Below are 16,635 nucleotides of genomic sequence, written 5' to 3' on the forward strand. Positions count from 1 at the left end.
CAATTATTAATAAGTAAATAAAGGGTTTTAGACACTACTTAAATAAATCATCGAAGTTGCAAAATCCTACTGGCCAAAGGAATTGTAAAACTTGAACAATTTGATGAAAATAAAGATTCACAAAGATGAGATCTTGTACAATGATAATTGTCATTGTAGATATGAATGATATCTCTTCTTAAAATGGAATCTTGCTGTGATAAATATTAAATAGAAAGGCATAGACGGGTATAAGAATTCAAGTGGAGGTACTTTGCAATTATTTGATAAAATTTTCTGTTAATCCTTCATTATAAAGATACCTATACAGTCTGGGAAATCGAATTAGAGCCTGTTTGATTTACATTTTTGTTTTGGGCTGGATATTGTAGATTATGTTGAGCCGTACGTGCTAGATAATGCAGATGATGTACTTTAATTTTCATATAAGTTGATCATATACATGTATTGGAAATGAATAATTTGACCACACATTTGCTTGAATCTAATTTTTGTCCCATATTCTTATTTTTCTGGGTCATAGGCTCATTGGGTCAATCTTTCATTGGGATATGTACCACGGGAACTCTTTTAGCCCAATCCCTTGATACGCCATTTTTTTTAATTTGTGTGTGTGTGTGTGTGTTTTTGTGTTTTTTTGGTTTTGGGCCACAAAATGTTCCGTAAATAATGATTTATTTTATGGTTCATAAATAATAACTTAAAGTCTAAACACTAATTTAGTATTGTAAATTTAGTATTGTAGTAATAAACAATACTCAAAACAAAATTGAAAAACTTTGAAATAACCTTTCTAATAAGTCATTATCTTTTTAAAACTTGATAACACTTTTTTACCAAGAATGTTTTCATATTTCTATTCGGAAAAATCTTACAATAAATTTTACGTTATAAAATATACTTTAAATAACTATAGAACACACTCCATAACAAATATGATGTTTCTATTTTGGGTGAAAACATAAACAAAAAAATGTTTTCAGTCACCAACTGGCCCTTAGGAGTTGGGATATTTTGTGGTGTTGTTCGACATTGAAACAATCCCAAATCACACACACATTGGAGTGACAGTCATAGTTTGATTGAAGATAACTGGAAGGAAAGGAAAACAAAGGTAATGGAGGAAAAAAGTATATTGCATTTGTTAAAAAAAAATTGAAAAAAAAAAAAAAAAGAAAAAGAGAGAAAGTGAATGGATTTGGAAGGGTACAAAATCTTCAAAAATAAATCTGAGGAAATAGAAAGAAATAAAAGAAAATGGTTATAAAGTTTTTTAGAACTTTTCTAATATCAATTTTGTCTTTATTTTATAAAAGAAAAAAGAAAAGAAAAAAGGAACTATATGGTTCCTAGGACACGTTTTTATTATCTTTAATCATTCCCTTGTGTTCCAATTCATTCTAATTTAATTATAGTGGGTGTATTGTGGTGCTCTAAGAATAGAAAAAACTCACTCTAATTTAAACTACCTTTCTTTTTCTTTCTTTTTTTTTTTTCTTTTTTTTTTTTTTTTAATATGTTAAGTGTCATGCTCTGTCTATTTGCAGGTTGTGCCACGCCACATGCCAGCTCTAAGGAAGACTCTGTGTGGCATCACATGACATGGTAGAGTTGACTTCTAGAGTATTCCACATCCGTGTTGATGATTGTGGAATGTTAATGTAAAGTATCCCACCGTTCATTAGAGTACAAGAAGTCAATAAATAAGCAGGGTGTAATTAATAAGCTCCTAGTTCAAGGTGTGAGAGAGGCTTACAAAAATTCTTTTTAATATATATTACTATAACTATTTTATCCTTTTATTTTTGAAATGCATGTCACCAGCCATAATTATACAAATACCATATTTAAGTCGTTTCTCTATACCTAAATACCAAATATTCCTAAGGTATCAATTCAACCTTTCTTACCCTCATTCCTAAAGGCAAATCATAGTGATAAGATTGCAAATTACAGACCAATTGCCCGTGTAACCTTGTTTATAAAATCATATCCAAGATTTTACCCCCATGTGATATAATTTTAATTTATTAATTTTATTCGGACACTACTTTAATAATAGATCCGATCAAATTTTTCTAATTCATGTACAGTAGCGTTTTTCCTTATTAGGATTTTCGGATTTGTTTGTATTGTTCAGTTTTGTTGACTTATGTTAAATGCAATTTTTTAATTTTAATCAAAAGTGTTGAATGCAATTTTTTCAACTGTTATTTGGAAATTTTGGGCTATTCGAAATGAAGCCTTGCACAACGGAGGTCAAGATCAACCTACACATGTTGCACAAGCTATAATATGGGAGGTTTTGTCATACCTCAAGATGCGACTGGAAGACTTAATTCTAATTTTTTAATTGTTGTTGTTTGCTCTGGTCCAGATAGTTGGTTGCTGGAGTTTTGGTTCACGGGGTGCTGCAGTCAACATTCTCTACTCTTCTTGAGTGTTTGGTTTTGCTGTGGCCTGGTTTTTCAGGATCTAACACAAGAGGATGGCTTTCTTTTGCATTTTTAGAAGTTGATCATGTTCAGAAGGCTTTGGTTTTTCTTTCTGGTTTTTCTAGTCAAGATTTGATTTTTATTTTTGCTGTGGATGGACATTTTGTCCATTCCTTGGTTTCTCTTGGAGGTTTATCTTCCTCTTTGCAATTGTACTATTGTATTGGGAAAAAAATATATATATACCAAATATTCAAAAATGATAAACCACAATAATACAATATTTATAAGGCCCTGTTTGGTTGTTGTTTTGTTTTAGTTATTTTTGTTAAAGTACCGCGCTACAGTATCTCATTCTAAATCCAAAACGTTGTTTGTCACCTTCAGCTTTGTTTTAAACAGTTGCAAAGCATTATAAAAAATTGGGCAAAAAAGTGGTGTTTAAAAATCGAGGCTCGAAGTAGGAGTCTGGTACCGCTAGACCACTAGCCTATTGACTCTGTATTTTTATTTTTATTTACTTTAGATTAAAGAGAAAAACATAATTTAAATTTTATACATGTATATTGGTTTTGTGTGTCAATATAGGTATTCTGATTTGAGATTTTGTTCCCTTTTCAAGGCGGTTTGCTCGTGGTGTTTCCTCTCTCTCTCTCTATCTTTTCTTCTTGTCTTTAAATTTCAGAATATTCGATCGAAAATTTAACATTTGACACATCAATCAAACAAATAAAATTATAGTTTTATTTCTAAAAGAATTACAAATCAGACAAACTTTTTATAATATTGGACAGTTCATATGTTGCAACCTTTTCTTTTATTTCTAAGAGTACTCTTTAAACAATAAGATTTATGCCTCAAATAACATGTTGGGCATTCAAGTTAAGTTCATAAATTTGCAATTGCATATTCTTTTTAAGCTGACAATAAAGTAGTGAATGGCTCTTTGATGGTAGCTTGGTGGATAATTTCATTTTTTTTTTCCAAGGCCTACTTAGATATTTTAAACTAGAATAAAGTGGTCTCATGACTCATCTATATTATATGACCAGTAATTTTTTTTTAGGGCTCGTTTGGGTTGAGGGATTTAGACGAATTTGAAGAGAAAAGAAAGGGAAGGATAGGAATAGGTGTGTTTGGATTTAGGGAATAGAAGAGAAAAGAAAGGATTGGGAAGGATTTGGAGGGATAACCCTCCAACACAGTAAAACCAAATCCCTCCAAAATTGACAAAATTTGGAGGGATTTGGAGAGAAGGGGAGCCATGAGAGAAGGGGCAAGCTTGAACAACGGGTAGAGGAAAATCAGGATATGAGACCTTCTCTAGAAACTGTACGAACTGCGGCTTCTGAGAAAGGAGTATTATGAAGGGGCTTGGATCGGAGAGCAGAGGACCAAAAATGGGTTTGAAATATGGGTTTTGAACTTCTGATTCTTGAGTTGCAGAGAGAGAGAGAGGAATATAAATATATATATATATATATATAGTTGGAGAGAGAGAGATAGAGAGGGGAATATTTATATATATATATAGTTGCAGATAGAGATAGAGAGAGGGGAACATTTATATATATATATATATATATAGTTGCAAGAGAGCAGAGAGAGAGAGAGCAGCGAGAGAGGAATATTTATATATATATATAGATGCAGAGAGAGGAATATTTATATATATATAGCAGCAGAGAGAGAGAGGGAGTCTCGAAATCTATATAGCAGTTGCAGAGAGAGAGAAGAATATTTATATATATATATATATAGCAATTGCAGATCGCAAAGATGGAAAACATGACCTAAGTCGGGATGCGCCCATAAGGGAAGGGGTGAGGTGGCGGAATGATTGGGAAGGCTGAAATGATTTGCCTTAAAAAAAAAGGGGTAAAATGGTAAATTGTTCATTCCTTTCTTTTTTTTCCTATCCATCCAAACAAGAATATTATCTATTCCTTTCTTTTCTCTCCTACCCATCCAAACATGAATATTATTATATCTATCATTTCTTTTCTTTTTTTCTTTTTTTTTTTTCTCTTGTAATCATTTCTTTTCTTTTCTTTCCTTTATATCTAAACGAAGCCCAGAGAAACATAAAAGACAGTTGAGAGATGTTATATGAACTAAATCAAGGCTATTACTACCAATTGAAGTTCGCTTGTGTGTGTGTGTGGACATATATGTGGCATGTCAGTACTCAAAGAAGGACTTATCCCCTCAACACTTGTATAAATATAATAAAAAATGACACAGATGTTATGCTATGTGTGATATCTGATTAAAAAAGAAAAAAGCCTGATATGATACTTTAACTCTTGTTGTCACGCCCCAAAGTCCTAAATACATGAACTCTTATCTCGTATTAAGATTTGACATGACTTTCCTTACACATCCACAACTTTACAATAGAAATAATTAAATAAAGAAGTAGATGAAAACCACCCTCTAATTTATTAAATCGATACAACCATAATATCAAACAACCTTGTCAAAAATAATCCATGATAACTGGACAAAATGAACTAACTCTCAAAAAAAATATCGTCATTCTTATTACAAAGCGAAAATTGAACTAAACCAAAGAATGCAACAAACAAGCCAAAATCCATCACCATCATGTAATCCCATCACGTTCCTACTCAACGTATACCTGAAATGTGATAATGGGGTGAGCTCACAAGCTCAGTAATAAATGCTAAACACAATCATCGGTTAACAAATTAACCTTACCTTATATTCCTGTATATATAAGCAACTCAAATAAGTTCATTATTCAAATGTGTATAACCTAGTTAATTATAAACTTAATAAATAACCATCTTTTATTTTTTAATAAATCGGCATATCTCACATGAGCCCCGGGCTCCCGTCCAATAAAAATAGTGTGAATCGTATAGTCCCTGACTACCAAAAACACACGCGTGGCTGGATTGTACGTCTACTCCCCAGATGATCCCTGATCACGTCCACACAATAAGGGCTCATTAGACCCATGGCCATAATAAAAGGGTAGTGCACTCCCAAATAGGTAGGTCCCTGACCATACCCAAAAGTCATCATAGGGTCAGTCCCTGACTACCCTCCGACTAATCCAAACTCATCCTTTAATCATTAATTATAATAAACTAGTATAGAAAAGAATATTTCATAATTCTATTTTACTGATTATTGTGTAATTTATATATAACACCTGATTAGTGAGAAAACAAAATCTATACTCTTAATATCTTACACAACAGGTTCCATTCTTAGTTCAATCTCTAATATTACTTTAAACAGCTAATCATGAAAATTTTAGTGTTTAAATGAATTTCAATGCTCACAAGTAATTGAAACCCATAGCAGCCCTTAAACGCATTAATTGTTTTTTTCACACATTCTATATGTCAATATAGACAAATTAAATCATAAATACTCATCAATCAAATTATTATAAACCAGTGTATATATAAATATCTTAGATGCTATAATAATATATTAATATTGTATATTTAACAAATGTGCCAAGAAACCCATATATATTTACATATGATTAACAAACATAATTAATCAATTAATATATATATATATACATTTTACAATATGTTTTAATTTCTATCTTAAGAAGTTGACCCAACAGCCTATATAAATAGTAACTTACTTCAATTCCTATTTCCATGTATAATCAATCTCAACTGATCAAATCTAAACATATATACAGGTGTCCATATAAAGATGTTTGCTTTCGTTACACCTACAAAAATTATCATACATATATATATAGATCCAAAGTTTATATATATACACACAATATACAATTCTCCAATCTAATCCTCCAACCATACATCATAGATTACAATAGACCAATAGTTGACAACAGTAACAAAAAAATTAATGATCATTCTGATTCTTTGAGTGAGATCAGTAAATCGCAACATAAAAACAAAAAAACTTATAAATCAATCTATTAACATGATCCAAACATAGCCAATCAACTTTAATTGAATTAATAAACAAGGTTCATGTAGTTAAATTTTATCTAATCTTTAGTAATAAAGAAATTCTTTTAATTGCGTCCAATTAAATTTCAGGCAATATCTTACGCAACTATAATAATCTAATCATAATTATGATTCAGAATAATTTTTTTCCACAGTTTAATAAAACATACAAATTTGTTTTTCAAGATTAATCATTAGCAAGTTACAAATATATATAAGAGTACAATGCAAGATTAACTTGCCTGGTATAAATAATTCTTCCTTTCTACGCAACTTCCCGATTACCATTCCTTTCCCCCGACTACTGCAGGAAAACACGACGTCAAATCACTCTCTCTGGTCCCTTCTTCTCCCGTTATCGTGCTAGTATCTCTTTTTTTTATATAAATAAAACGTATTAGAGAGTTATAGAGATATAGGGAGTCTGGTGAGATAAATTAGTTTTTTTATTTAAATTTAAATTATTTAACAAACTTTATCACAATCACCCGTTTAAATTAAATCAAAGATAACCATTAAATTATATTAAGTAAATAAATATATGATATAAATATATATATGTATTTTACACGGGTCTTACAGCCAGTTTGGCGACTATCACCTTCACCAAATCTTGTCATTTAATATATCGAAGAATAAGATTTTATATCTGCAGTAAGTATGAAGATGAAGTCCACTATTAGACTTTTTATGTTAGGAACTTAGGCTTGATGATGCTATTTTTTGCTTACTTGCAGAGGAATCATATTCTATTGTAAATTAAAGATTCATTTTATCCAATAGTTAGCAGAACACATGTTCAGTCATTTTGTGTGATAATATATTATTATAGTTGTGATGCATTTTGTTTTTAGTTTTTTTGTCAGCAAAGAAATTTTTTGTTATAATATTATATTGACTTTCGCTTGGTTCCGAATAACTTATATAACTTATGAAACAAAATTACCATTTTTTTAGCAAAATATTGTTTTAAAAGATTTGGGTATAATGGAATTGCAGTCAATTTTGTTTCAAACTTCCCTAATTACTTCCTCACCAGGTGGCAAATCAGGTCCTTTGTGTTGGGAAACGTGCTAGTTTTAAAAACTTTCTGAGTAATTTTCATACATAAATCTTGATTCATCACATAGAGACAAGCTTTATGCAAAAATAAAATATGATGTATCATTCAATTAACAGATTGAATACTTACATCAAAGGTCTGAGTAAACCTTTAATTTTTTTCTCTAAAGTGAATATTCTCACTTATTATAGATCCCTTAGCAAAATGCCTTCTCCTTGGATCTCCATCTTCTTGGTAATTGTTTTGCCTTTAGAAATCACTCATAAGCCTCCATGAATGACCTTCGAAAATTAGGCTTGTGGGAGCCTCCATTAGATAAAAACATAAACCCTAATTTTTTAGAGAGAAAAAATATATTCCTTTTTCCTTCTCATAAAAATCATCCCTAAAATATACATAGACCATGTATATTTATAGGCAATATAAAGATAAAGAAAAGGAAATAACAAATCATTCTCAATCTCTAATTCATATGTCTCAAATCTAATAGGATTCCAATATCAAGTTGGGTTATGAGTAAGAATCCTTTGGGCTTATTATTTTATTGGCTATAATGAATTAATAATTGACCCGGTCTATGGACCTAATTCAATTAATTCATAAATTAATTTCTACTCCACTAAAAGAAATTAATTGAACTCCAATTAAATAATAAATAACATCTAAGTCAATATTGCACTTTGACCCCTCTATGCATAATTAGTTATCGGATAAATAAAGCCATCAATCCGACTACTTAATTAATATATTTATTTTGTTACCATTGATTATTTTTGGCTCGATCACAATAAAACATTTGTTTGTCAAAAATAATAATTTAAATAAATAAATATATAATAAATCATTTTGTCTAAAAACACACGAAGGCCTTCGAATTTACTTTGTGATCAACCATAATCAATACAAAATAAATACAAGTAGCAATGATGCAAATATTGAAAATATAACCCTCTAACTATTAATTACATAACTACCCAAAGTATCGGTCTAAGGATTCTGAAGAATCCGCTGAACAAATCAAAGTAATTATTAATTAATAAAAGAGTCTATACTTTTCTCATACTTAAGAGTCAAATGCCATGACGGTGATAGGGAGCAATTGCATACGACGGCTCTCACAATATATCTCAACCTAACGCGGATCCAGTTCAAGTCTTAATTAATTATGAGTCCATCCATAATTACCAACTATGAACCATTTATAATTACTATTTATATTCATGTATTGATCGCCATCACATACATATATAAATATCTCTTATAATCAAGTGGACACTATCAATTCTATAATGAATCGAAACATAATACATTGAATTCACTAATTGTATTAAGCATAAATATTTCAGAAACATCAGGAACTTATGTCATTATAATCCAAATGGGAATTTGCTATGCCAGGGCATATAAATCCCAATAGCTCCCACTTGCCCTCATAGCCAATTCGGATTGCATCTAACTCCAATTTTATCCAGGTAATGATCAACACTTTTGATCATAACACCTTTGTTAACGGATCAACAAAGTTGTATTCCAATGCAATGTTATAGCCACGAGTACATTTCCACGCCAGACAATATCATGTAGAACATGACATTTTCCTCTCAGTGTACCTTGTTCCTATATGGAACCTTGGGTCATTGGTTTGGACTACTTTTGCACTATTATCGCAATATAGCTCGATAGGCGGGTTAGTATGTTCCACAACCTCTAAATCAGTGAGATCAAACCAAAAGGCTTCGTTTGCTGCCTTTAAGGCTACAATGTACTCCACCTTCAAATTTGAGTCAGCAGTTGAAATTTGCTTAACAATCTATTAACTGATTTCCCCTCTATTGAGTGAACATACACTAAGTCATGAACCTCATAATATCTACTTTTGATTGAAAATCATAACTAGCATACCTGACTAGGACTATATCGTCACATCCATAAATGAGTATGAGATCATTGGTTCTCCTAAGGTAGTTAATGATATATTTCACAATAGACCATTTATCAAATCCAGGATTTGACTGATATCATCTGATTATCCCTACAATGTAGCGGATGTTCTGTTTGGTATAGACTATGGCATATATGAGACTTCCATATGCCAAAGCATATAGTTCCAGTCTCATTTGTTTAATCTCCTCTGCTAGTCTTAGAAAACTACTTACTAGAGAGAGCAATCCATATCAATAAAGTAAGAACTCATTCTTTGAGTTATGCATACCAAACCTGGTCAAAATTTTATTAATGTAGGATTATTAAGATAAGCCTATTTTCCTTTTAACCTGATCTTACAAAAGCTTGAACTTAGGAATATAGCTTTCATCTTTAAAATCCTTCATTTCAAACTAATTGAGCAACTACCTCTTTACTGATGACAAAACTTTCCACGTCATTATAAATGAGTAGGATGTCATCAATGTATAGAATTAGGAAAAATAATGACATTCCTTTATACACTCATGATTTAATTACTAAGAAATCCTCTGGTATTCTTTTGTAGATTAACTTGCATTCCATAGGTATCACCCTACTAGAAAGTTCTATAAGATTCCAGATTTTATTAGAATACATAGATTCCAACTCTGATTTCATAACAACTCGCAAAAACGATCTGTATCCATATCGGTTCACGCTTCTGTGTAGCTTACTGGGTCCAACTCATGTTTAACAGGGATGTCCATTACGGTCTCACCTAAAAATTACGGTTTTACCTAAAAATATGATTCTGTCGGATTGGATGATAATCCTCCCACTACAATAATGTACTGATGCAGAAATCTGCGTATTAGATGATGCTGATGCATCAATAGGGAATTCATATATTATTCTCAATCTCTATAATAAGTGTATTCATCATGTGGTGCATCTGGTACTCATACCATATTCTTTAACATTATGCTACTAGGTATGTGATTCATAATATGATTCTCCTATAGATAAACAGTGAGTGTAAACAATCAACTTTTATTATTGAGATCATAAAATAATCCGTCCTAGTGACTTTAGAGTAGTTATCAAATCTATCATGCGTATGATCTGCTTCCAACTCATTTGTCCATATCAAGCGCACATATGCAAGACTACCCTATATGTGCATGTGATTCGAACTAAGATTTAGTAAAAAACACAGCTCAATGGGTATCCTTGAGATAGACTAAGATGGAATGTAGTTCATAATGCGCATCGATATCATTAACGCTAAAATCTTAAATGAAAGAGATAATATGGCATAACTGATCATAGATCTAACCATGTTAAGTGGAATTATGTTATTCCTATTTGACACCTAAATCCATTTAGCATCAATTGCGGAAAACTGGTACACTACACCCTCATTGACCATATAGTCTTTGCACTATCCCAAGAAATACTCATATCCACGATCAGATCGAATTGTTTTGATCAGTTTACTTAATATGTGCTCCACATTAGTCCTAACACTTTCAAAATATACCAAGAGTTTAAGACTCGTGTCGCATCAGATAAATTTATCCAAAACTTGAGTAATCTTGCTTGGATGTTTATAAGACCACACGTGTCTGTGTGTACCAACTCCAATTATTCTTTATGTCTATTTCATTTTGTTGATTAAGCCCTTAGAGTTATTTTTCCTTCAAAATAGGATTCACAAGTTTGGTTTAGGCTCCTCTGCCTCACTAGGTTATAAACCTTCTTTGACCAATCTTTGAATCTCATTTTGACTCATTACAACCCAAAGATATACGCTAAAATTACAATGAGTCAGGAATAACAAATTTTTTCTTAACATTCAATCTAGAAGATGCAACATTAGTTTCTACATCCTGCAAATCTTAAGAGCTTGTAATTATAGTATATTAACCATCTTTTAATGCACCAGAAGCAATCGCATATCTATTCAATTTTATAAAACTAGTTTTACAAAATAACAATCCAATTTTTATAAACCACAAGTGAAATAAGAATTAGATAGCGTCTAACTTCTGTGCATAAAAATAGTTCTCTAATACTAATATCCTCATACTCTCTAATTTCAGATGTAATACTCCCACTGACTTAACTACAACCTCGACATCAGGTCAAAAGACAAATATATATCCATATCATCAAGGCTTCTGGATTCCTGAAATCCTTGCAACGAATTGCAAACATATTTAGTGGTTCCAGAATCTATCCATAAAAAATTAATAGATACAACCACATAACATGGCTCAATGATTAAATATACATTTTCCTATGCCATGTCATTGCTTAGACAGTTCGTCCTTTAGTGTCTTAGTTAGCGACAAAAGAAACAGTTTTCTTCGCCCTCAACATACACTGCCTTATTCCCTTTAACTTTTTTGAATACTCATGTTTCGTGCTAGCCTAGTCCTATTATCATCCTTCTTCTTTACTTTACCCTTCCCCTTGAGCCTAGAAGAATATGGTATAGACTAGGTTAGATTAATAGGAACGCCTATACTTTTGATTATCCCTTCATCTGTTACCAATTCTATAAGAATATCAGGGAGTGTGAACTCAAACTGATTCCTTATTTAGTTCACTCTGAATAAAAAAAACCAAACCAGTTTGGTAACAAGGCAATAATCATGTCAATTTGAAACTTACCATTCAAGTCAGCGCTATTGACCTCCAGTTCAATTTTTAAATAATAAACAATCATTTTTCAAAATCCGATATCAAACTGGAGTTCCTCAGGCTATCTTAATGGTATTTAAATTTGACACAGTACTTAGGCATATGCTCTATCTAATCTCACCAAAACATCTCATTAACATTTAACATGATGCTTGAAGAAAATAAAATAACATATTCGAGCTAAACTCTAGAATATTGCACCAAGTTATATCATTTGCCTTATCTAATTTATTAAAAGCATTAATGTCAAATTCGGTATCTCAAAGTAAAAGGATTAGACGTAGGAGTAGTAAATACATTTTGTACCCTTACGTTGTGAATAAAATATTTAAGTTCATTTTTCAGTCATTATAGCAAGCAGATAAAATGGATTAGACATAATTCATCTGAATATAAATGCATTCATACAATATGCAAGATGAATTATTAATATTGTCATACATATTTAAAATTAAAATAAATTTGTTAACCACATAATATAATAAATCTCAATCGAACAAGAGATCATTATCATTATTGGTGAACAATCCCTTTTAATTAATGCAGGTCCCTCAACTCTGTAGCATAATAAATCAACCAATCAATATGTCAATAACTTATCCTGTTGGAGGAGTTCATTATTACTATTGCTGAGATTCATTTGCTATTAGGCGAGCACTTCCATTAAAATAGTATGTGGATCCCTTAACCACTGCATGAAAATCGGATAACCAATACGCCAATAATTTATTCGGTTGGCGAAGTTCATTATTGCTATTGGCGGGCAAATCCCATCATCTCCATATCTCTTAAGACAATGCCTTATCTATCTATATGAAATGATTCCCGATTTTGTTTAGCCTTTCTAAAATCACCTAGTGTAGACCACTCCGTTGGGGAGTTAACATTATTGATTTTAGATTGAGTGTATAACGTTATTAAAGTTCTAATGAAAAAAAAAATTAAATAAATAAATATCTTGTCATTATAATCTAGATTCTTTAAATCATGCGTAGGGCATTATTTTTAAGGATCTAATTACAATGAACATTTAATATTTTTATTTTCATGAGACAACCATTCTTGTAATTTTAAGACTCTTCAGATCATGCGTGGGGCCTTATTTTTGAAGATCTAATTACAATGGTTTTAATAACGAAGGCCATGGGGTAATGTATAAAAATTCCCACTCCCACTCAATTTTTAATTATACATAATTAAGGTTTTAAATTTATTCATTTACATGATATGATTCATGAAAAACGTCTTGATTTTAATTCAATTAAATTTAGAAAATAACTAGACTTTTAAATGATTCACTAATATTTAATTATAGGCACACTTTAAAAATAATTTACAAAAATAATTTTTCGTTTTCCAATAAGTGCCCCCAAATTAATTAGTAATCAAATCTAATTAATTTTCATAATTTAATTAATATAAATCAAGTCATTTAAATAAATATCATGGATCCAATGCATGAATAATAATAATAAACAATTAATTATTCCATGCATCAGATAAATAAATAAATAAATAACAGATAAAGCAAATTAAAAGGCCAATGGATTTAGCTTTTAACATTTAATTGCTCTAAGTATTGCGCGAGGGTCTTCCAACGGCTTGCAAACACTCGTAGGAGGTTTATACGTGCCTGAAGAGATAAAACAATGCATGGAAACTGCCCGGAGAGTAAACAACAAGCCCCCACGCGTTGGGGTGATCAAGTGGCACGTGGCACGCGCCCTCACGCGCTGGCACGCTCCTGGAAGGCGCTACCGGCGTGGCGCGCGTGTGGACACGCCTCCACTGGCGTGCACTCGCGCGTGGAGGTTGAAGCCTTGCCTGGCACGTGTTATTCACACGCCAGCAAGGTGCTAAGGTCCGGCGCGTGCTCCTCACCCGTCGGAGTGATTCTATGGTGCTCTGCATCACTTGGCGCGTGAATTCACGCGCATTCTCATTGGGTTGCACCTTTGCATGCGCCTCATGGGATCCTAGCCTCCTTCCTTGATTTGATCAGCAGTAAAAGATCAGGTTGCATGGTATGGCTGTGTACCGCATCACACCTGATCCATTGTCATCTTCCGGCAATACCTCTTGCCGCCAGCGAGCCTCCGGTCATCGAAAAATCGTCGAAAAATACCAAAAATTAAATAAAAAATTCCAGAAATTAAATTAGGCCTTAAAAAATTGCAGAAAAATTCCGAAAAATTTCTAAAAAATCCCAGAAAATTTCTGAAGCCTAATTTAACCCTCTTGGACCTTCTTGAAGCTTCATAGTACTCTTTGATGAATATTACATGACTTTAAATAAATTTACAATTTGAAATACAATGAAAAAAAATTAAATTACATCACTTTCAAACGGCTAAATCAAATCCTTAATTACATTCATCCAAAGATAAAATTATATTCAATAAACCTATAAGTTTCATCCATGTCCCAAACACACATCATCATTCATTCACAAATTATACATACATCATCATGTATCAATGTATATCAATATATTAATTCATACATCAAAATACATCAATAAATAAATATATGCATATCAAAATTGGATCCATGAATGATGAATTTTGATAAAAACATGATCTCTAGTAATGAATCAAACCATGCTCTGATATCACTATTGGGAAATGTGCTAATTTTAAAAACTTTCCGAGGGATTTTCATACATAGATCTTGATTCATCACATAGAGACAAGGTTTATGCAAAAATAAAATATGATGTATCATTCAATTAACAGATTGAATACTTATATCAAAGGTCTGAGTAAACCTTTAATTCTTTCTTCTAAAGTGAATGTTCTCACTTATTGTAGATCCCTTAGCAAGATGCCTTTTCTTTTGATCTACATCTTCTTGGTAATTGTTTGGCCTTTAGGAATCACTCATAAGCCTCCATGAATGACCTTAGAAAATTAGGCTTGTGGGAGCCTCCATTAAATGAGAACATAAACCATAATTTTCTAGAGAGAGAAAATATATTCCTTTTTCCTTCTCATAAAAATCACCCCTAAAATATATATAGATCATGTATATTTATAGGCAACATAAAGATAAAGAAAAGGAAATAACAAATCATTCTCAATCTCTAATTCACATGTCTCAAATCTAATAGGATTCCAATATCAAGTTGGGCTATGAGTGAGAATCCTTTGGACTTATTATTTTATTGGCTATAATGAATTAATAATTGGCCCGATCCATGGACCCAATTCAATTAATTCATAAATTAATTTTTACTCCACTAAAAGAAATATATTGAACTCCAATTAAATAATAAATAACCTCTAAGTCAATATTGCACTTTGACCCCTCTATGCATAATTAGTTAACGGATAAATAAAGCCATCAATCCGACTACTTAATTAATATATTTATTTTGGTACCATTGATTATTTCTGGCTTGATCACAATAAAACATTTTTTGACAAAAATAATAATTTAAATAAATAAATATATAATAAATCATTTTGTCTAAAAACACACGAAGGCATTCGAATTTATTTTGTGATCAACCATAATCAATACAAAATAAATACAAGTAGCAATGATGCAAATATTGAAAGTATAACCCTCTAACTATTAATTACATAACTATCCAAAGTGTCGGTTTAAGGATCCTGAAGAATTCGCCGAACAAATCAAAGTAATTATTAATTAATAAAAGAGTCTATACTTTTCTCATGCTTAAGAGTCAAATGCCATGACAGTGATAGGGAGCAATTGCATACGACGGCTCTCGCAATATATCTTAGCCAAACGCAGATCCAATTCAAGCCTTAATTGATTATGAGTCCATCCATAATTACCGACTATGAACCATTTATGATTACTATTTATATTCATGTATTGATCGCCATCACATACATATATAAATATATTTTGTAATCAAGTGAACACTATCAATTCTATAATGAATCAAAACATAATACATTGAATTCACCAATTGTATAAAGCATAAATATTTCAGAAACGTCAGAAACTTATGTCACTATAATCCAAATGGGAATTTGCTATACCAGGGCATATAAATCCTAACACTTTATACTCAAAGAGTTCTACTCATATAGAAAATGACACTTTTGAGCAAAGTATGAGACACGCAAGCTATGAAATCCTCATTATATTCGACGCAAATAGTAGTAGTAGGATGTGCCTTGGGACCATACAATGTAACGTTCCTGGTTCTAGGTTTGCTTCGTCACGCTGGTCTTCGTACGTGATTGAATATCCAAGTTCAATTCTTACATAAATAAAAATATATAAATGTAACAGTAACTATTAAATAAATAAAAAGTGACATCAAAATAGAGTGCAGAAATCAACACAACAACTTGTTAGATCGGATTGTAAATGGTTGGGGGAGAGGTTTTGTATACTGATAGAGTGATGATGGTTCTTGGGTAGGTGTCCTGAGATATGTAGAAGGTTGTTTGTTGGTTGTTTTATGTTTTGCAAGTTCTGCAGGTGTGTACTTGTGTAGGGCCTCAATGCTTACTGTTGATGTATATCCATGTGAGTGTTTTAAATTTCCTGTCCCAAAGTTGCAAACCATATTTCT

The sequence above is a fragment of the Cornus florida genome, unplaced genomic scaffold (assembly GCF_030987335.1).
Source record: "Cornus florida cultivar Cherokee Brave unplaced genomic scaffold, ASM3098733v1 CherokeeBrave_3.0.0_Hap2_Chr10, whole genome shotgun sequence".
NCBI lineage: Eukaryota > Viridiplantae > Streptophyta > Magnoliopsida > Cornales > Cornaceae > Cornus > Cornus florida.